This window comes from Pogona vitticeps, chromosome 6 (assembly GCF_051106095.1).
Source record: "Pogona vitticeps strain Pit_001003342236 chromosome 6, PviZW2.1, whole genome shotgun sequence".
Taxonomy (NCBI): domain Eukaryota; kingdom Metazoa; phylum Chordata; class Lepidosauria; order Squamata; family Agamidae; genus Pogona; species Pogona vitticeps.
This window is the reverse complement of record NC_135788.1, coordinates 55,216,703-55,240,246: the sequence shown is the minus strand read 5'-3', so window position 1 is coordinate 55,240,246 and position 23,544 is coordinate 55,216,703. Positions and strand designations below refer to the sequence as shown.

The 23,544-nt window shown below is 40.3% G+C and overlaps 1 long non-coding RNA gene across 1 annotated transcript; it reads left to right on the top strand.

The window, feature by feature from the left end:
• Positions 1 to 3,891: 3,891 nt before the first annotated feature.
• On the top strand, positions 3,892 to 23,070 carry LOC140708204 (uncharacterized). The gene is made up of 3 exons (XR_012088390.2): positions 3,892 to 12,553; positions 13,915 to 13,983; positions 16,220 to 23,070. It is a non-coding gene; the product is annotated as an uncharacterized LOC140708204 (long non-coding RNA).
• Positions 23,071 to 23,544: the final 474 nt, after the last annotated feature.

Below are 23,544 nucleotides of genomic sequence, written 5' to 3'. Positions count from 1 at the left end.
ACTTCCAAAAAAAAAAAATATGAGGAATAAAAGATGAGACAAAAAAAGCTGCCTGAAGAATGGGACAGTCCTGGGCCTAAATCTGAACTGAGATACATTCAACTAACTGCTCAGTTTGTTGTGTTTTCTGCATGCCTATCTTAAAGCCTGTCTATATGGCACCAGAGTAGGCATTAGGAAAACCTCCTTGTCAGGGCCAGCCTAGCCATTGGCCAAGCCCACAATACCTTGGCTTTGAGGACTCTTGGGGCCAGGCATGAAAACTGTTCAAAAAGCAGCTGCATTATGGAGGTAGGCATGTGCTGGCAGCTAAGAGAAAGAAGGTATGGACTCTGCTTCCCTCCTTCTCTGTTCATGTGAGTGTTACATTATGGGTGGTAGGAAGGCTTGCTCCAGCACTGCTCCTTGTCATGCTTCTCTTGGATAAAGCCTTGATGACAAATTATCTGGAGCTCTTCAAGCCTCATACAGAAGCAGCTGGCGACATCGAACCAGGAGGCTGAAAGATGAAATGAGAGATGACACCCAAACCATCTTCTCAAAATGTGAGTGGGCCCCTCTTTGAATCAGAAGACAATCAGCAGGCAACTAGTCCCAGGGAGGGCAGGTGCATGAAAGTGAAGGTTAGGTTAGGAGAGCTCTAGCAGCAATCAAAGCCTGTCCTGGTGAGTACAACTTGCAGGTTCTTCGAGTTGCTTGTAGCAAAGTCCAACAGACTGCCAAGAGATGTTCTAACGATTATTGGCTTCAGCTCAGCTCTCAGATACAAACAGCAGCAGACACAGGTAACATCAATGGAATGTATGATGGTATCAAGCAGACTTTAGGTCCAATACAGAAGAAAACTGCTTCTTTGAAGTCTGCTACAGACATGATCATCCAGGACTGAGCACAGCAAATGGAATGCTAGGTTCAGCACTACTCTGAGCTATATTCTAGAGAGAATGTAGTAACCGAAGAGGCATTAAATAGCATCGAGTGTCTGCCTGTCTTGGAAGAGTTGGACAGTGAACCAACTTTAGCAGAAATAAAAGCGGCCTTGGATTCCCTCACCTGGGAAGGATAACATCCCTGTTGAAATGCTGAAGGGCTGTGAAGAGATCATCACCACTGAGTTGTATGAAATCTTTTGTCTTTGCTGGAGGGAAGGTATAGTACCACAGGAGATGAAGGATGCAAACATCATCACATTGTATAGGAACAAAGGCAACAGGGGTGACTGCAATAACTACTGTGGCATCTCTCTTCTCAGCATTGTAGGGAAGCTGCTTGCCCATGTTGTGCTGAAGTGGCTCCAGGTGCTTGCAGACAGAGTCTATCCAGAATCACGGTGTGGATTTCAAGCTCATAGATCCACCAGTGACACGGTGTTTTTCCCCAGAGAGTTGCAGGAGAAATGTAGGGAACAACGACAGCTACTTTTTGTGGCCTTCATAGATCTTACAAAGGCCTTTGATTCGGTTAACAGGGATGGACTTTTTAAAATACTTCCTAAGATTGGATGTCCACCTCAACTCCTTAACATCATCAGGTCCTTTCATGAGGAAATGAAGGGCACTGTAGTTTTTGATGGCTCAACATCATATCCCTTTGACATCCGAAGGGGAGTGAAACAGGGCTGTGTCCTCGCGCCAACTCTGTTTCGGATCTTTTTTGCTGTCATGCTGAAGCACACTAGAAGCAGAGCTGGGATTCAGCCGGTTCACACCAGTTCTACAGAACCGATTCCTAAATGTACTATTGGTTCGCAGAACCGTTTGCTGGCCTGAGATGAATGAAGGAGGAGGGGCCAGGTGACCAGCGACAATTAGCTGCCTCCCTTCCCATGCCATACTGAGCCATTGGAGGTGGGGTGTGGGTGAGAGAGATAAAGCCCTGGAAAGAGCAGAGTCGTCACTGGGGGAAAGGGGGGGAGGATGAGTCCTTGATGTCACTGGAGAAAAGCCTGTAGCCTCGAGTCAGAGGGGGGGTGATTGACAAGGCGTGAGGGCAGGACACAGAGGGAAAAAGTTCTGGGGTGAGACTGCTTCAGTCTAACATCCAGCCGTCCTCGTTTTACTATGTTTTTTTTTCAAGTTAAAGGTACCATATAAGACTGTTGCTCTGCCTAGAAACAGTTTTTTAAATCTCAGAGAATATCCAATGCATGAACTGGTGACAATCTCACTCATCCCCGCAAGCAAGGTATGCAATAGAAAAGTCACTCACACAAAGAGATCACACCCAAGCCTCCAAGCCTCATTTAGAATAACAAAAAAACTCTTCCTCCTGCCCCAAAACTGACAATTTCAGGAGACAAATGGCACACAGATGGCCCACTGTGTTAGAAGTTATCCAGGGCCAAGAAAAGAAAACACATCATACACATATCAATAGATAAGGGGAATCGAAACTCTTCTCTCCAGTCATTCAGGCACATCTTGACCACAGCCAGTCTCTGTGGCCAGCATCTTCAGAGGACTGGAGTGTTGAGATTGACTTTCAAGCTTTCATTTTTGAGATTACTTTCAAGTAAGTATGCTTCTTTTTGTTCATAGGATTTTTTAAAAATATAAGATGAAATACAGATATGTAGAAATGGGTCTGGCAGCAAGGGACTGTTAACCATTACTTAAGGGACTGCAGAAGCAGAGCAGAGGCGAGTCCTCTTGAGAGATTTCCACCCTCGGGGATTTTATACTACATCAGCTTGTGGAGACAAGACCTTGATGGGCAAAATGGCTGCCCAGATAATAATTTTATATATTACCTTAGGCATCCTTCAGTCTTGAAAGACTATGGTAACGTGCTCCGTATGGAGGACTTGGAACAGCGTCTAGTGTGGCTGAGAAGGCCAATTTGAGAGTGACAGTCCCTTCCACACTGAAGACAAATCCAATCTGTCCCCTGTCTGGCTCCCTGGTTTTGCTGTTTTTGTGACTTCCTCTTTGCCTCAGCCTGCTGGGCAAGGGTCTCTTCAAATTGGGAGAGGCCGTGATGCAGTGCCTGCCTCCAGGCTGAATGCTCAGATGTCAGGGTTTCCCATCTGTTGAGGTCTATTCCTAAGGCCTTCAGATCTCGCTTGCAGATGTCCTTGTATCGCAGTTGTGGTCTCCCTCTGGGGTGCTTTCCCTGCACTAATTCTCCATAGAGGAGATCCTTTGGAATCCAACCATCAGCCATTCTCACAACGTGCCCGAGCCAACGTAGACGTCGTTGTTTCAGTAATGTATTCATGCTGAAAATTCCAGCTCATTCTAGGACTACTCTGTTTGGAACTTTGTCCTGCCAGGTGATACCAAAAATCCGTCAGAGGCAACGCATATGGGAGGTGTTCAGCTTCCTCTCCTGCCATGCACAAGGGGTCCAGGACTCACTGCAGTACAGGAGTGTGCTTAGGACACAGGCTCTATAGACCTGGATCTTCATATGTGTGGAATTTTATATATATACAATTATATATGGGTTGTTCTTCCTAAAGTTTTGCCACAGAGACTGGCGAAATGTTAGGAAGAACAACCTTCAGAACATGGCCAAAGAGCCCGAAAAACCCACAACAACCAATTAAGGGAATAACTTTTCAACTTTTTGGAACTGGCAGGTAGATGTGGGTAATCCATACAAAACCTGTGGTTGCTGTTATTGTTATGTGTTGTCAAGTTCCCCCCTACTTAGGGCGACCCTAGGAATGAGCAATCTCCAACATGGCCTGGCCTCAACAGCTCTGCCCATCTATTGCAAACTCAAGCTTGTGGTTTCCTTCGGGAGTAGGTCTATCTTGCATTTAGTCTTCCTCTTTCCCTGCTGCCTTCCACCTTTCCCAGTATTATGGTCTTTTTCCATAGATTCCTGCCTTCTCATGATGTGCCCGAAGTAGAACAGCCTCAGGTTCGTTTGTGGTTTTTTTCCTCCGGAGATAATTTGGACTTAATTGGATCTAGAACCGACTTACTCATCTTTTTTGGCAGTCCAGGGTATCTGCCATACGATCCAATCAGGCCGAGGGTGTCTGCAAAGATGATCAGAATTTTGTTAATTGGGACAATCCTCTTTGAAGAGCCACGTGTCTGCAAGCTGTTTTAAGCTTCTGTTGTTGTTATATGCTATCAACGTTGTTCCTATGAATTAACGATCTCCAAAAAGCGCTGTCCTCAACAGCCCTGCACAGCTGCTGCAAACTCAACCCTGTGGGTTCTCTGATGGTGTCAATCAATCTCACATTTGGTTTTCCTCTTTTCCTGTTGCCTCCAACTTTTTACAGAACCTGGAATGGGGAGGGATTAAATGATTGTGGCGTTCATCAGAGACCAGTTCACATCCCAGGGTGGCAGCCCTCTCTTGCTTGTGCTATCAAAAAAGCTTCATTACTATTACTATTACTGTTGCTTTGTGGTAAAAATTGTTTTTTTTTTCAGAAGGGGTCAGAGAATTTGAGTTATTCTCAAGTTCATCTTCGCTTTACATGTGTGTTACGTGCCATTCAAGATGACCCTAATGGGCCTTTCAAGGCAAGTGAGGTTCTCCTTCCTCTTCCTTCTCTTCTTCCCACACAACTACCTTCCTTGTTTCCCCAGACCAGGGAATAGAGATTATTTATTTTATTTATTTTATTTATATCCCACCTATTTAGTCGACTCAGGACCACTCTAGGCAGCTAACAATCAGCAAATAATAAAAATAAACATATATAAAACTGCACAAATAATGAAAACCTTACAAAGATAGAAAACCAGTGGAGAGGGAAAGAAGAGAGATTAAACCTGCACTGCATGGGGTTACACTCTCCATGAAAACTAAGGCTTGTATTTTAGGACTCTTCCCTGAGGAGTTGTGTGGGGCTGAAGGAGAAAAGGGGCAGAGGAGGACAGAGGAGATGAAAATGGAAGGTGGAAATTTGGGGAAGACAGTGGAGGGGGGGGAGAGTCTTATGTTTTTGGTGAAACTGCATCTGATCAAATCTGGGCAGGGGTCTTCCTTATTCTCTTTCATATGGGGCTGGCAAGGATCCATAGGGAGAAGGGGTTTAGGGGGCAGAGAGGAAAGAGGGTGTCCAGGGGACATGCTTTGAAGCAAGGATTCCTCTTAGGGAATTGCCATGGGACCATGATTTCTGTACTTAGGGTGAGACTGAGATGTATGCTTCTCCTTACATGTCCATAAATAAATGTTATTATTATTAATTGTTCTCTGTAGAGCTTTTTTGTCCGCTACAGAGCTACTCCCAAACCATGCCAGAATGCCATAGGTTAGGACACTCTCAATGGTGCTACGATAGTATGACAGAAGTAAATGCTGAGATAAATTTAACTTGCCGAGCATTCTCAGGAAATACAGCCTCTTCTGTGCCTTCTTCATTAGCACGTTGGCATTTATAGTCCATGAGAGGTCCTCTGAGATGTAAGTACCCAGAAATTTAAAACTACCAACTCTCTCCACTTCCTCACCGTTTATGTACAGTGGTAAATGTACATTTCTCTTCCTTCTAAAATCAATAATGAGTTCTTTAGTTTTTTTGATGTTAAGTGTGAGATGATTTTCTTTACACCAAAGTATCAACCTTTGTACTTCCTTTCTATAAGCAGACTCATTGTTCTTATTTATGAGCCCCACCACTGTCATATCATCCACAAATTTAATAATTGCATTGGTGTTATACAGTGGGGTGCAATCATGTGTGTACAGGGAATAGAGGAAGGGACCTAGCACACAGCCCTGGGGAGCTCCTGTACTTAGTACCAGGGTAGAAGAATGGTGAGATCCCATCCTTACTGACTGTGGCCTATCTGTCAGAAAATCCTTTATCCACATGCAGATCTCCTGAGGTAATCCCAAGTTGATCATTTTAAAAAAACAACCTATTTGGTAGAATGGTATTAAAAGCAGAGCTATAATCCACAAACAACAGCCTTGCATAAGTTCCCTGTTGTTCTAAGTGGCTCAATACAGTATGGAGTACAATGGACACAGCATCATCAGTAGATCTATTTCTCCTGTATGCAAATTGCCATGGGTCCAAAGAAGCTGTTCTTTTAAAAATGAGTCAAAAATTCCACTGGATGTGCACAATTCTTTGGACATGGTCATTCTCACCCATTCTGTCTACCTCTGTTAAACTGCAACAGGACAGAAGAATATACACAATAGAGTTCTAATTTTGCCACCATTGCTAAAGACACAATATTAAGTCCAGCAAGTCATAATAACTTTGATTACATCTATTATGTGAATGTGCTTGGGCATCACACACCCATGGACAAGTGTGCTGAATTAAAAAGTGAAACCATCCTCCACCTAGCAAGCATCTTGATGCCAGTATGTATATACTGTGTATATTATATTAATGATATTACTTAGCATCCAGTCTGTTAGGTTACTTTCATTTAAAATACTTTATTTTGCACATTATGTTATATGTGACTTATGGGCAGGTAATATAAATCAGTATGAATTAGTGGGAATTAAGAGATGGGCATGAAATGAAGCACACACAGAACTGATGTACCCAGTGTGATGATCACTCTCCATAAAGAGATAATGATCTTGGGCAGGGAGTCACTGTGGGTGCAAAACTACCACCTTTATTGCCTGAGGTAGATCCTTTAGGCCTCAGTACAAGCCCCATGGACAAGCTTGACCCTAAAAGAAACCTTTGCTTACTTTCAAAGCAATAAACCATTGACTATGTGCTTCCTTAAATAGCACAACAGCCTTGCCAGGTAGGACCTCTCAATTTCCAGTAGCAACTTAGTGACCTTCTCAAATCCTCACACTGGATTTAGATGTAAGTCCTGCTGTATCAAAAGACCAGACCTCTGTTGAAGAATTATATTTGTTTTTATTAAGAAAATAAAGAAGTTTCATTAGAATACAGTTGTAGCATTAAGGCAAGAGCTTTAGGCATATCCATATGTTACAATGATTAAATAAGTCTATTATTTCTAAGTAAAACAATAAACAGCTAAGGCTTGGCTAAGTAATCATTTTTCTCTCTCTACATGTTAGCATGCTAGAGAAGCTGGGCTATTTCTCCCGCTTCTTCTCCTTCAAACAAAACAAACCTCTCTCCTCTCACATTCCCCACACGAACAATGAACAAACATCCATCACATACACAAACTCTCCATTTCTACATGTCTTGGACCACCTTCTTCATGACACTTTCAAGCTGTTAACCAATTAAGATCAAGTGGATGTAACACAGTTGACCACCCAGATTTCACATGAGAAGATCTCAAGTCCAGCTGCCTTATCTTACACTCTGTTTGGTCTTCTCTGGGCTTCCTTGGCCTTGCTCCTTATCTTCATACTTGGCAGCGTAACTCTAACAATAGTCTCATGAGAATGTTTCATTGCTTTTTAAATTCATCTTATACAGAACCTAACAGACTTCATCTTTGTATGACTACAAGTCCCAGTTTCCTTCTATTTCCTTGCACCCAGCTGGTTTGTGGTTCCTTTTGTGGATGGTTCATGGAACAACACTTTCACAAAGTGAAATGAAACAACACACTTTTTCATCATTAGTATTTCATTTCTCTTCATCCCGCCTCCCTCAGAAAGCTCCTCTTCATGGGCACCAACACCTACCTTACTTCTTGGAGGGTTCCTCCCCCCCGCCATTGCCCAGCTGGCGTCCTACCCCAGTGCTTCCTGAAAGGCTTTGGGCATTGTGGGAAGTGTAGTTTTGCTGTCCATTGGGCTATGTATAGAGGCAATCCTCAAAGAACTACACTTCCGACAGTAGCTGAGCTACACAGAAAACCCCTCTTCATTTAGAGATGGGCCCGAACTGAACAAACCACAAACCAGTTTGATTTTTTAAAAATTCTGTAATGGGACTATACCTTTGAAAAATCTCCAACACAAATATATAGATAGCCTTATAGCTAACATTTCAGCGCCAGCAATTAGTGTGGTAGCAGAGGAGCAGGAAGCACCAAAACCAGCCTTTCCACTTGGCTGAAATGGCCTGTGAAATGCTTTAGGCAAAGAGTGAACATGACATTGTGTGTTTTATCTGAAGCTTTAAAATGAAATGCATCTATGGTGGTGAGAGAATCTATATGCCAGAAAGGAACACAAAAGAATTCCTGACATGTGCCTGCAGCAGGTTGCCATTTAACAGATTAAAAGCACTTCTGAATCCTGAAAGCAAGAACTCATTAGTTAAGCATATAACTAATTGCAGAATTCTTATATGTATGTATGTATGTATGTATGTATGTATGTATGTATGTATGTATGTATGTATGTATGTATGTATGTATGTATGTATGTATGTATGTATGTATGTATGTATGTGTGTGTGTGTGTGTGTGTGTGTGTGTGTGTGTATGTGTATGTGTATGTGTATGTGTATGTATGTATGTATTCATATGTATGAATAAAATTATATAAAATGTCTTGTAGTTTGTTTTCTCATTGACTTGTGCAATCAAAGTCATTATCTAAATATTTTATTTATCATTGTCATCAGCTTAAAACAGCAGAGCTCTGAGGGACTCTATGGATCATCCAAACCCTGTCAAGGAGGCACAGTGGGGAACTGATCTCCCAACCCTGGCTCTGCAGCCAGATATCTAAGGCACTGTGCAATTCAGCAGTTCTACATCAAGCCTGTGTTCTTTCTTTGGACATATGTGCAAAAATTAACTGAATGAGGGATATTTGTGTGATTGGGCATCACTATTGTCAGAATGAAATGTATGACACTCAAACAAGGCCTCGAAGCATTATCGAACTTTATAACATGGTAGTTTGAGTTTGTGCTGCTCTGTCTCAACTAATATTTACCCCCTAAAGAGTTAAATGCCAGAGTCAATCACATGATCAACACAATCATATCCGAGTATCGAGATATGTGTCATTTTCTTGATCTTGTTTGGCTCACCAGAAATGACAAGGTTTAATAATTAATCTCTCTGGTCTCCTACCTAGCTCATCAGAAATGTAGACTCCAAACTTGCTCCAACTCTCTTCAGAGGATGAGAATAAATCATGTTTGTCGCAAAGCCAATTTCCTAAGAAACTGTTCTGCACAGGACAGAGAGGATTCTGAGTGAGTGGCTCCTAATACAGGCAAAACGGGTCCTTAAATTTTGCCCTAGGCAGCAACACTTCCCCTCATTCACCAAGTCTGCCACGATTTCTTTTTGAACCAAGATATACACGTGAGTTCTAGGGAATCTAAATCTCCTAGTACCCAATAATATTCTGGACCCCTGGTAGCTTTACTTTCTGTGGCCTTGTAAAGAATAACAATTTAGGTAAACCAATTAACCAATTGTAGCATGTGTTCTATTCAAGAAGCCAACTTCCAAATCTTAAGCATATTTTGTTTTATTAGAAAAATAAAGTTCTGAAAGAATAAAGTTATGCAAAGCAAGGCATATATATATACACACATTTCCATCTCATCCAGTTAAGCAAGAAACTTGACTCCTCTAAAAGAAATGAAAATAACAAACTTCTAACTAATAAAATAGGGAAAGGCAAGCTCCCCTTCTATTTCAGTAAAAATCTACATCTTAAAATAATACTATAATTCCCATTGTCCATAGTCCAATAAAGAACATACCAAACTTCCGGAAAATCCAAGATCCATCTGTCCCATAAGGAAAATCCTCAGCTAAAATCCATTAAACAGAAATAATTCCTTTCTGTGTCTTCTCAATCGGCATCCATCTTCCTTCCTTCTCTCTCTCTTCTTCCTTCTTCTTCCCATGAGACTTTGTTTGGAATGTTATGTCTTTGCTCCCCCTGTACCAGGACACTGTTGCCAAGTAACGAGATAAGGGTCAAGCTGACAAGTTCTGCTGAGCAAAGTTGCAAGAGAACTTTCTCTTGGAATTTTCCACTCTCAGACACACAGAAACCAAAATGGATTCTTTCAGGCTAACTTTGTAACTACATGTTCCATCAGTAAATCACTTTCTGGCTTTCATAACCAAATTCATCACAATGTTTTCCTTCAAATTGAAAAATGACTTCATGCAATGTTAACTTGTCTAATTCTACAACCTTTATTTATCTACATTCCACAAGCATAAAGATACTTCAAAGTTGTTGAAATCATGTAACTTTTTTTAAAAAAAGTACAAATCAATAAAAGTTGAAATACATTTGTTAGCCTTTTAGTGTATTTGAACTAAGTTTGTTACATGTTCACCCAGCCATCTGCCAATTAAAATCTATGAAGTAAAATCCATGATTTCTATGTGTTGCCCCTGTGCTGTGGTCTCCAGCTGCTGCTGTTTCAGTATCTTTTTCCTCCACCCAGGTTCTTGGCTCACCTTGACACAGCTCCATTGTGGCTCATCTGTCTCAACCAACTCTGTGTTGGTTGAATGGCATTTTGCTTATATTCACTAGATCTTTTTATAGCCATTGATGTTTATATTTCCTCATTTTTTATACTTTTTTCTTCAGCTGCAAATTCCAGTACTAGAAGGCTAATACAAAATATCTTAGACTCAAGCAACCTAGCAAGAGGGGTGCTGATAAGAGGAAACAATCTTCTCTTCAGTCTGTTCTAAACTTGCAGACTCAATGTATTTTTTCATTGAGTCTGCTTTGATAGCAAACACCATGTAGTCTCTATGGGAGTTGCTATAGTTGCAGACCTAATGGTTTCCCATAGGCTCTGCTATTCATATAGCTTACATGGGACTAGATAGGATTTTGTCAATCCCTCTGGAATGACCTCTGATGGTCATTCAATATATTGCTGCTTAAATAATAACTTTTTTACTTTTTTGTTTTTATTTGCAAGACTGCACCTCTTTGTCTTGAAGTAACCTCTACCAGGCAGTTCATTACTGTTCAAAATTTCCATTGTACAATTACATTTCACATTTCTAGAGTTACAATTCTTATCCTCTTATTCATATAATACTATATTTCTACAAAATTCAAACTGACAGTCAGTTCCCTCCCCATCAGGTGAGTGTGGGGTAGTCCTGTTGACAGGGTTTTTTCCAGTTGTTCAATAGTCCAGTTTTGCAATATTGACACTGGTGCAGAGCTAAGAGCTGTTGTTCATTGCTAGAGAAGAATAACACTACAAATGGATCCTTTGTATTCCATTTAACATTTCTAGGATTAAAAAGATGGTTAGTAATTTGAATTGGGAGTTTAAAAAGAGTAGAGTAGTTTAGGCTGCTGGCACCTAAGGAGAAGGTATGTGACAGCAGATCTCCCTTCCCATTAAAGCCCAGCATTGTCCCCAGGTACTCTAACCACTGAGATACTGGGGAGGGCTCAGGCTGATCTTATTGTGTAATACATATGACCTTTGTTGTCACTCCTCCAATAATTTCATGGAGCAGTTAGGTGAAGAGAAAGATTTATGTAACTGCTTGCATAGCCTTTTTGTGTTCTGAAGTATTTTCCTTTTCTTTTATCTCCAACCTGCATTATCAAACTTTACTGAAATATATTATCAGAATGTGGGTGTGATTGTGGAAGAGTAGTTTTTTGTGGGCTTTGAGTAGATAGGTCACACATTAAGCATGCTGCATCGCCCCAGAGGTCATAACCACTTGGGCTTTTTCCTCATATTTGTTTAATGGAGATCTGGACACACACAGATGCTGGCCACAGATCAGGTTAGAATATCTCATAAAAGGTACAAAAGGGGATTGGCACTGATTTGTATGCCCTTTCTGTAAGTATAGAGTGGATCAGCACAGCCTTAATTTAGATTATCAGCACTACAGCTCTCACTCATGTTTGGTCAGTCAGTGATTTCTGTTGGTCAGTCATGCTCCTGGGGACATGGTTATGGAGACTTCCATGGTTACCAGTGTTCTCCTACATCTACACCACTGAGCATTCGTTCCTTCAATTAGTTGGGTCCCAAGCCATGTACCGCTTTGAAAGTCAGCATCATTACTTGATACTGAGCTGGAAAACATACAGTTTGTGTATTATTATTTATGGTTTTGTCTTATAAGCAGTCTTTGGCTGGTTCATGTGACAGAAGACTTATGAAAGCTGGTGCCTGGGATTTTTTTTCACCTAGCAAGACAACCTGCACATTTTCTGGGAATAAGTTGTTCTGTCACTGATTCTGGATCCAAGTAGGGAAAGTATAGAACAAAGTGTGATGATTTGTGTTTTTATGTGTATTAGAATGGGATATGTAGTCCTAAGATTGTCCCAATAGCACCCATCTTGATTTAAAGTCTGCTCTGTAGTAGGAAAGTTTTTCATGCTGTTTCAGAGAAGCCTCGCTCTCTGGTTATCTCGTTGCTAAGATGAGTAGAGAGCAGAGACTTTCGTAGTCAAAATAATTCTGCCACAAAACATAACAACTCTCAAGCTCCCATGAGAAAGTTAGGCGGGACAACAAGACCCAGGAGGGGGTGTTCCTTATGAAGCATTCTGGGAAGAAGAAGGAAGTTGGTAAGAAGTTGGAAAAAAGATGGAGTTGGACTGAGAAAGGTCAGACATGTGCTTTTTCCCAAAATGGATTATATCTTTGGTATGGAGCCTTTTTGTCAACATAGACTGATGGAGGACAATTGGATTCTACCTGACCTGTTGGACTACGAACTGTGAAATCCCTGGAAACGTGAGAATGACTGTGCTTATGCATTATTCTAGTTTAGAATGCTTTTAATTATTTTATTTTTCCAACTGGAGTGGTGGGGGTGATCTGTCTGCCTTGTTATGAAAATGTTCTTAACTGAATTACTTTGCAATAATCTGAATTCTTTTCTGAACCATCCATTTTTAAATAAAACAGTAATGATTTACAATTGCATGCACTGATTTCTTGAACAGACTAGTCTTTCTGATTTGGCCATGTGTATTTGCTACCTGATATATAGAGCCCAGATTAGCCTGAGTGTAAACTCATGGATTTGTCTCTGTGTTTTTTTTTTAATAAAGGAGGTGGATTTGAGGAAGAAGTGTTAGTCAGGGCCTAGCTGAGAGTCTTGGGCTCATCTTAGCTCCTAAAGGACTGACTAAACTTTGGAATCTCTCCATTCTCCGGCATCCCCGATATCTCCTTGGAGGTGGGGGATGGCTTGCACAAAGCACCACATTTAGTGGATTGTTCTGAAAACTTTTACTGAGAAAGGTTCTTTTCTTGTATTTATGTGTTGTTATTTCTTTCCAAGTACAGTATCAGTTCTTTCAAAAATATTGCTCTTGATTGACATGTGTGCCCTAAAACTCATACAAAAATTGTCCCAACACTATCAATTTAAAATTGTACTGCAGTGCCTGGGAGGATCCTTTTTAAAATAAGTAGTTACACTTATGATACTTAGTGTGGTGTAGTAGGAAGAGTGTTGGACTAGGATTAAGAAGGCCTGGGATCAAATCCCTGCTCAGCCATGGAAGCTCTCTGGGGGTGTGGGACTGGCAAAGCCACTCCTTAAATATCTCACTTACTTTGAAAGTCTTATTAAGGTTATTGTAAGTCAGTTCTGACTTGATGGCATGTAACAACAACTATGCATATAGCTCTACCACAATAACATTTTAAAAAAGTAATTCTTTACTTTTTCCTTTCAGAACAGTCACTGAAATTATTTTCTTTTTAATTACTTTTAAAAACACACCTGAATGGAACAAGCCACCAGCTAGTGATACAAAGCATACTCTCACACTGTCTTAACACCCACAATGTAGCAAGAGACAGCAGCACAACCCAGTACTTGAATCTTGTGATATTCTTTCTCAATCAAGTGGATGGAATAAAGTTATCCATGTTAAATTACAGTTGGAATGCAGTGTATAATTAATCTCATTTTCCAATGATCATTGTCACTTGAAAATGAAATTAATGATAAGCAAGTAGTTGTATGTAACTAGCCATTTCCAAAATCTGCCATTTACCCAATAAAATATGCAGTAAAACCATATCTTTCCTGGCCTTGGGATGATAGTAACAGGAGACTTTTTCACTCATTCTTCCCTTAGGCTGTCCTGGAACCTCTGGCTATTGCTTTGTGAAGGCTTGAGCTTATCACTGAATCCTTGAGCTCCTTGGTAAGTAACAGTATTAGACATGTTAAAAGCAATGTATTTCAGACAATCAAAACATTCAGTCCAGGACTACTGTTCCTGTGGAGTTACATGGGGTTGCTTTCATCCTTTTTGACAAAATGGTACTTTTGGGAAAAATATAAAGGAGCCCTGTGCAGGCAGAACTGAGAATCTACTCCATTTTTCCAGAGGTGACCATAGCAAATATATCATCATATTTATGAGAGAGAGCCCATACCCTGTTTCTCTGAAAATAATACATAACCTGAAAATAAGCCCTAGTATGATTTTTTCAGGATGCTTGTAATATAAGCCCTACCCCAAAAATAAGCCCTAGTTAAGTGAAACCTTCCACCATTGTGCAGCAACCACAAGATGACATGACTGTATTTGAACAAATGTAGATTGTTGTACATAAAAAAATAAATGAAACATCCCCTGAAAATAAGCCCTATTGTGTTTTTTGGAATAAAATTAAAATAAGACCCTGTCTTATTTTCAGGGAAACACGGTAGTAAAAATCATAGTGTATTTATTTTCACAAATCCTCCTTAAGACAGATTTGATTAAAACAAAAGAAGACTGTCTCTGGATAATCCTACTGTTCTGGTTTTACATGGTCTGTTTGGTTTTGTTCCTTCAAGAAGCACAATTGCAGTAGCAGTGTGATAAATTGCTGGGCCAATTTATGAAATAGCAAGTCTGTTATCTTTCTCAGTTCTCCATATCTCAGTTCTAGTCATTATTATTGACTAAATCAATTTCTAAACTTGGCCAAGTCATTTTGATTTATTTGGTTCATTTTGGTTCAATGTCCTCAAGTAGCCTTAGCAGGAAAATTCAGAGTTGTTCTCTTTTTAGGTTTCTGCATGGAAATGAGCAATGGTCTGTGATCTGATCCACTATCAGATTTCAGTTTCATAAATGTCGCCTGTTTTCACTCTTTAGGTAACCGAGGCTGTAGGTGAGAGGTGGGGCAAGGCACTGAAGTTTAGAGAAGTTTCAATTTTGAACTACAGTTCTCAGAATCTCCCATCCAATATGGCCTTATTGTCAATGGGTTCTAGTTGACAAATATAACTTTTACAAGGTATACTGGAGGGAACCCCACTCTTTGGATTTAATGTCATCCAGAAGGACATATTGATCCCCGGGTGGCACCTTTTCTGAAGTAGATATTGAATAGAATTTAAATATATACCTATTCCTATGGAAAGACTGAAATAAAATGGAAATGTGTAAAATTTGTTAAGATAAACTTCTGGTGAAAGCATTTTGCTGCTTTATTGGTTAAACTGTGTTTATGACTAAATAAAACACACAAGCCTCTGAGAGTTACTACATTTGGCAGTATGTGTTCATAAACAGACCTGCTAACTGATAGGATGCTGAGAACCTTGGTTTGAATCCCTGCTAGGCTATGGAAACTCAGGGGTGGGGTGGAATTGGTAAAATCACTCCTCAGATACTTCATTTACTCTAAAGCCCTGTGTGAGTCAATATAAATCATTTCCAGCTTGATTACACATAACACTAATTCTTGTTTTGCTCGTGTTGCAAGCTATAAAGTACATTTAACACTCATTTAGGAAAGGAAGTCACTCAACTGGTAGATGTTGTTTCTCACAGTGCAATTTTCCTCACTTCCATTTTGTGATTGGTCACAGAAAGTAAACATGGGCTTAATTTGCAGCCTGAATGCTGGAAGCACATATCTATGAGGAAATTTCATTGTAAAAGGCAAAAGGGCTAATTGCAGGGAATATGTATTCCTTTTGATGTATAGCTTGGTCCTGTGACTTTTTGAAAAGCCTGTTTACCTAGTGAGACATCAGATCCATGCATGCTGTCTCTCCATATGTATTATACAAGGTGTGACACCAACTGCACATATGTATGCTCAGTTCCTCTGATCCTTTCTGTCCCCATCCTTATGGAGAAGAAGGAGAAAGACCATGGAAATTTGCTATGTTCCATCACACTATCTGTGTGCATACTCAAAACCAATGCCTTTTAATAATGTATATAGGTTTAACAGTGTCTGATTATGTGACATTTTCATTGACTGTATATAAGAAAACTAGCATCGTAGCTTTGATCCCAGGAGATGCTGTTGTCTCAGCAATTGTTTAGCTACCACACATGAAAACTACAGCTTGCTCTTATGTGTATAAATGGTTTTATCTCCTGTGAATGTTGCTGCCAATTTTGTTAAAACTTATGTGTGTTTTACTCACAGCCAGAAGAGCTGCTGGCTTCATTATAGTTCTCTGTACAGAGAAATTCATAAAGACAATGAATTATGGATAGTGATACTCATGTGGAACGCAAAAAAAAAAATAAAAGATCAGAAGAAGCAGAACAAGGACAGGACAAGAGACTGATGCAGCAGGAGGCATGTAGACATAGCTGTGAAAAAAAGAAAGGTGATAAATGATGCATGGTTTGAGGACTTGAGTGACAGAGTTGCTGTACTGTGCTCCTGTTTAAGCTGAAGAAGATCATATTATGGGAAGAGAGAAAGTTGTGGGATTGTCATTGTGAAAACTGAAGTATTACTGTACTACCTTAATATTTCCCCCCCAGAGAAGAAAGGGCCATTTTGATATACCAGAAGCGGAAGAGAAACAGGCCCAGAACCTCAGCTGGAAGACCAATTCCATCAGGGGCCTCTCTCAATTGTCACTAAGCAGTGACAGATGGGAGTAAAGGGAGATGGAAGACAACGTTGTTAAAAAAATAAGCTCTGTGTTCTCATCTCTTAGCTGTTACCAAGTAGCAAATGTTCCATCATGCTGCACCAGAGGAAGATGTGAAGCAGGATCATCCCATCACCTTGCTGAATGACCAGCTCCATGGGGCTCTTTCTTTCCATAAGCTGTTTCCAGCTGCTGGTTGTAAGAACTGATACCAACATTTATTTTTCATGAGGGACAGTTTGGCAGATATGCCTCTGATGGGCCATCTAGCCCCAGCCCAGGGTTCCAGAAGAGCAATGTGCCTGCTTTGCTGAGGGGAGGTGGTGTGCAGCAGACCAAAGCTAAGGGCTGGAAAACAGACTGAGATATGATTGGAACAGCTGCCAGAGGAGATCCCTGTCATATCCCTGGGGTCCCCGAATTGAACAACACAAATGAAGGCCGTTTCTGCTAAATCAGGGGATACAGACCCAGGAACTACACAGGGCTAGTAAGCAGGTGGTGTGAGCATCAGGGGGAAACTGGAGACTTGGGGCTCTAAAAGCTATACTGAAGAAGGTGGAGAGACAGAGCCCTGTACTTAAAATGCAGTACCTGAGTTAAATCTCTGCTCATGACCCAAGGTCAATCCTGATGGACTCAGGTAGATGGCTCAAGACTAACTTAGCCTTCTATCTTTCCGAGACTGGCAAAATGAGTACTACTAATGATATACATTAGATACAGCCTCCTTGGATAGGAGATTGTTGTTCCTTGTCCGAAAGTTATATTCTCATAGCAGATCCCAGTTCGCAATGGCTCATAGGGTGAATTGTCTGATGAGATCATGAGAAACAAGGGGGTTAAATAGGGATACATCTTGGTTCCTTATCTTTTTAACTTGTTCATTAATTATTTGGTCCCCACCTTCAGGATGGTTGAGGGTCATTTTCCAAAACTTGGCTTTCAGCGAATTCTGTTTTTTTTGTATGCAGATAATGCTGTCATTTTATCCTTAACCCAACTGGGCCTAAACATCTACAGATGGCTTTCGCATCCTTTTGTGATGCCTATTTGTAAAATCTAAAATTATGAGTTTTTTTGAAGGTTGCTAACTTTTTCCTTGCTGTAATATGAAGAAGGGCCTGCTTATTGGATGATGCTTGATAACTTTTTATTGCTTTTTAAAAACTTTGTGTTCTTTTGTATTGTGTGTAAATTGATTGACATGTATCTGAACAGGTCATATGACTGTAATAAACTTATTGATTGAGTAACCAGCTCACTAGGCAGCAAAGTGTTGTTTGCATAATTATGTTGTAAGCCACCCAGAGAGTCCATTAACACTATGGGGCAGTATTTAAGTCAAAAACAACAACAACCACAACAGCAACAATAGACTGAGCCAGAAAGAGCTAGAGTAGAGTCCCCAGCTGTGATTGTAGAGGATGATGTAGAGGAAATGCCCTGGTGGTTTGCCAGAGAGAAGCTGAGGAAAGTGTACCAAGCTGAGGAGGTGGATGATGAGACCCTTGTGTCTCCCCAGGAGTGGGATTATGTAATCAAGGAGGATCCTTGAATGAGAGAGTTAGTGGAGTTGTGGGTCCCCAAGGGTGAGTGGCCTCAACATCAGTACCCTTATTCAATTCTGCATCCTAATTACTGGGGGGAAAGGACTATATCCTGCTACAAACCCAGATGCCAGCTTTGCCCCCACATTTACTTTGGCAACATGCTCAGAGGACCTAATAATGTCACACACAACACCAAGGACACTTTCACGAATGTGATCTATGCCATCTTTTGCGAACAATGACCTTCTGCACTCTACATGATTAAAACAGGATATTTTAGTGTTGTCTTCAGTGTATTGTTGAATTGTTTCTTTTTCCACCACTTAGCTGAGGACCTGTAACAAGCTCTCCATAGACAATATGTTTTTGGAAAAAGTCATCTGACACCCGGATGGCATGGGCAGCTCACTGAAATTGTCATTGTTCCAAGACTGTCAAAATTATCACTTGTGTTCGCTCCAAGACTTGTGTCAGGGACTTTGTCCTGCAATTTGATATTGAGAGTTTTCTGAAGATGAAAATGATTGTGCTTTTTTGCATGGTGTTGATAGATAGTCCAAGTCTCTCCTGCATAAAGTAGAGGGACTAGAACAACAGCTTTGTGCATCTTCAGACTAACAAAAAGATTGATCCACATTGATTCAACATAGAGGATTGAAATTTTTGAAGGCAGTGCTGGTTTAGAGATTTGTGAAATCAGTTCACTGTCAATGATAACACAGTCCATGAAAAATTATCTACTGAAGTAAGGTGGTGTTCGTATACCTTCATGATTGGTTCCTCATAAGGTACACCTGAAGCAGGTTGATACATCACCATTGTTTTATGGATGGTGGCTTCTTCAGGCTGAAATTAATGCAGGTGGAGAATAGATCAGGGTTTCTTTGCATGTCCAGAAATGTGGTTGCTTTAAAAGAGCACAACCATTGGTAAATACAAGTTCATGCACTGTGCAAAATTAGATTTCAGTTACTGCCTGCAGCCACTGCAGATTTAACAATTTCTCATCAGTGTAGTATTGAAGGTCAATACCAGTGTTTTCTTTATTGTAAGCATTCCAGAGCATCACAGAAAACATTAAGAATCTAATCACAGGCTATCTTTAATGTCTCTTTTCAATCTTTTTTGCATTCTCTGTATAGTTTTTGGAGTCCTTTGGTTTAAAGAATAGGGTGAAAATGCCAGTCAGCTACTTACTTCTCTCTCTTACATGAATGCATGAAGTTTGTTTTCATCCAAATGCAAGTGTACACAAGCTTAATGCAAATTGTTTCTTGTGTATGCTAACCTGCATAGTATGGACCTACAGCAAAATGTTGCAATTTCAAATGGTTGGACAGACATTTTAGCTCAGTTTTCAGACAGTATGATTCTGTTTTGGGGTATTATCCTAACTAACAAGCTATAGAAATTACTATTCTGGTAAAGCAACAAGAGATTGTGAAATGACATGACCTTGTCTGAACATTTAAGTGGAGAGTTTTTGTGGGTTTTTTGTTTTTTTGTTTTGTTTGCTTGGTTGATTATTAGCATAAAAAGCAAATAAAGTACCAAATCAATGCCTACTTGGCAAGAATTTCAACTTATTCCACGAATTATGGTAAAGTTGTAGGTGGCCACATATAGATGACAAAAAGAGTGGAAATGCAAAGAAAAGCCTGTTTCACATAATATTGGCACATGGTGGTTTACATGCAGAGGTGCATATTTAGAAATAGTTACTGTAATTTGGGAAAGCCAGCATGATGGATACCATGTTGAACTAACACTCAAGAGCCTAAGTTCACTAGGCCATGGAAAGTGGCTGTCAAGGGTAGCAATGTTGGGGCACTTTTTAAACATCTCACATGTCTGGGAAACTCCTTTAGGGTCACTGTTAATCAGAAGCAGAACCATCTGGGAAGATAAGACTTGCTGGGAAAGACAATAATGCTAGCTGAAGGCAGTAGGAGAAAAAGAAGACCCAGTGCAAAGATGGATTGATTCAAAAAAGGAAACTATGGCCTTGAGTTTACAAGAGCTGAGTAAGGCTATTAAAGATAGAACATTTTGGAGGTTGCTCACTCATGGGATTACCTCAAGTTGAAGATGCCTTGATGGCAAGTAACAACAATTCAGAAGCAACCTGAGAGCACATAATAACAATAACAATAATTTGAATGGAAGGGCAATATTTTTCACTGAAATAGGGAAGATTGAGAACAGGTGACTTGAGTGCTTATTTAGTTTCTTACACAGATAGGAATTCGTCAATCCCTCTGCAATGACTTCCAATGGACATTCAGTTAATTGCTACTTAATTGCTTTTTCCTTTTTCTTTTTCCAGGTTACATCTCTTTGTCCAGAAGTAACCTCTATGAGGCAGTTCATTGTTCTTCAAACTACCCTGTTGCATTCACCTTTTACATTTCCAGGATTACATTTCTTATACCTTTACTGATTTAATACTTCATTTACACAAAACTCAGACTGTGACAGTTCCCCTCCCCTGACAGGTGAGTGTGAGAAAGTCTTGCTTGTAGATTTTCTCTATTGCTCAATAGTCCTATTTTGGAATCTTGGCAGGATAGTGGTGACTAGAGATGGGCACAACTTAAGTTGTGCTGCATGGTGCAACTCACACCACACAGTGCCACAAGTGCCGCACATTCCCTCCAACCACACATCCTAGTTTGCTGCCCTACTCACAAGCCTCCACACACCACCTGGGGCATTTTGCATCACCAGATGCCCTTCCCCACCTCTTCTGGCAGTTGACCACTCAACACGTGCACGGGTAGATTCCCTGTCCAGCCTCCTTGCCTGAGTGGTCAGCTGCCAGAAGAGGCAGGGAAGGGCAGCCCACGTTCCTTCCTGAACTGGCCAGCCAGCAACAGAAGACAACCTGGGCAGTGCACAGAGGCTTGGCAGCTGACCGGGGGTTGTCGGAGGGAATGTGCAGCAGCTGTGGCACCATGCAGTGCAAGTGATATGATGCAGCAAGACCTAAGTTGACTATTTCATGAGGAAATCTAGAAAACACCAGTCACGTGCTCCAACAGAATTATGGGGTGGGGTTGGGGAGTGTTTTTCTGTTCATTTCACAGCTGCCACTAATGTTTGCTTATTGCTTTGAAAAACCACCACAATAATGAAGAAATGCAGACATGAGATTCTCACTTCCAGCTGTTGTGACTTACCTTGATCTTTAGACTTCCAGGAATTACAGCAGACATTCAGCTTCACAAGTGTGAAAGCATGGTACTTCAGTGTTCAGCATTTTCAAAATGATTCCAAGGTTGTTGTTTTTGTTATTTTTTAAAATCAACAATGAAAGGAGCAAAATATCTGTAGAGAAGAGGCAATCACACCAGGATAAAGTCTTCTTCAGACAGGAATCCTGTAAGAGCTACTATGCACTTGAAGCAAAACTTAAAGAAAACCTGTGGAAGAATAATGGAAAGTTATCAGGTTTATGTATAAATGTTACCTTTTGAATGCATGCTAAATTAACACAGTCTTTCAGACTGTGAAGAAATGCAATATGCTGCTTTCATCCCATGTGTATAACTCAACCAGCTGGTGTACCACTGTCTCAGTTCTACATTTGAAAACATAGTTAACTTTGAAAGGGCTCAAAGAATAATAAAAACAACACAAATGATATAAATAGATGCTGCCTGATTTCCTTGTATCAGTAAGTTGCGGGAGCAGGAGCTGCTTTAAGTCCAACAACAGGGCTATCTGTATAGAGAACGTGTTCACCTATACATACCTGATAGTGTACAGTTATTATCAGAACTAGAGATGGGGACAAATAAAATAAAAATAATGATTCATTTTGATTTGTGATTCATCAAGGTTAACAGATCAATGACTATGAATATACGAATGTGACGGACAGGTCAGGAACCACTCCTGTCCATCACAATGGAACCCTGATTCAGAAGCCAATGGTTATACAGAAAAGGCGGGACTAAAGAAATATAAGAGAATGGATGACAGTTAAAGAGTCTGAGTTTGGAGTTAGAGAGGATTTCAGTTAGAGAGTTAGGGATGAGTTAGGGACTTTAGTTAGAGAGATGCAGTTTTGGCAGTTAGGACCAGTCTGGTGTTAGAGAAGAATAGAGAGATAGAGAATAAGATGTGAAATGAATAAATATATGGATTAACATGATTTTATCTAAGCAAATATAAATGTTACTAAAGTACAGTTGATTGAATAAATGAAATAAGACCATCCATGATTTACTTTACATGATTTACTTGTGAACATTTTAATAAACATTGATTTATTGAATAATACTTGATTGAAGAGTCATCTTTTATATAGTGAGGAAAAACTCCTCTGGTGGCAACAGAAAGGGTTGAAAAGTAAATGTCACACCCGAAAATGAACCTGGGTTGTGTGGAGAAACAAACAGGGGAATGGGTGCATGACATAAAGTGGTGAGCAGCGGTAGGGATTCAAAAGAAATCCAGTGAGCCAAAATAAAATGAGATTTATTAGGCTGGGATTCGCATGAAATTCAGTAAGCCAAAAATAAAAAGAAATTCTCTGAGTCTAAGAAACCTGGTTGTCAATAGCACAAGTGAAGGAGTAGGAAACCCTAAAGCTTAAGGTGAATAGCTTGTTAGGGACTCCTAAAAGTGTGGAAAGACAAAGGCAGGAAAAGGACTCTGAGGAAATTTCTATACTGTGGTTAAAAGTTTACCTCAAGCTGAGAGTGTGAGGGCCAAGAAGGCTAGCTTTAGATCCCAAAGCTCTGAGAGAGGGAGCACTGAGGGGATCAAAAGTGGAAGCCAAGGTCTAAAAGGAACAGCTGAAGTGAAAATAACTTAGGTTTACAAAAGAAAAATATTGCTTGGAAAATCTGGGTGTCTGTAGACCAAGAGATACAAAGTAACAGACACAAGGAACATCGAGGCTGAAGTCTCAGCTTAAGATTGCTACAATGTAGCAATCTTAAGCTGCCAAAAGAAAGCTACATAGTTTAAATCTCTAACACAGAAAAAAGAGGTCTTTTTAATTTGGGGTTTGTATGTTGGAATTGGTGAGAAAACAGCCTACCAATTTAATAATAAATATAAACTGTTAGGTATGACTTCCAGGAGAGGGAGGAAGGCAGTTATGGAACTTGCTGAGAGTCAGACTTTACCTCAGGAAGGGGAAATTTCAGACCAAGAGGGCCAGGAATATGAGGACCCAAGGGAACAGGAGGGTGCCTCACGGAGAGAAAACTCCCTGGAGTTTTTAAAAAGGAAAATTGAGAAAGAATATGAATTCCGGTTAAAACAATTAGAAAGAGAGATGGCCATGAAACAAGAAAGAA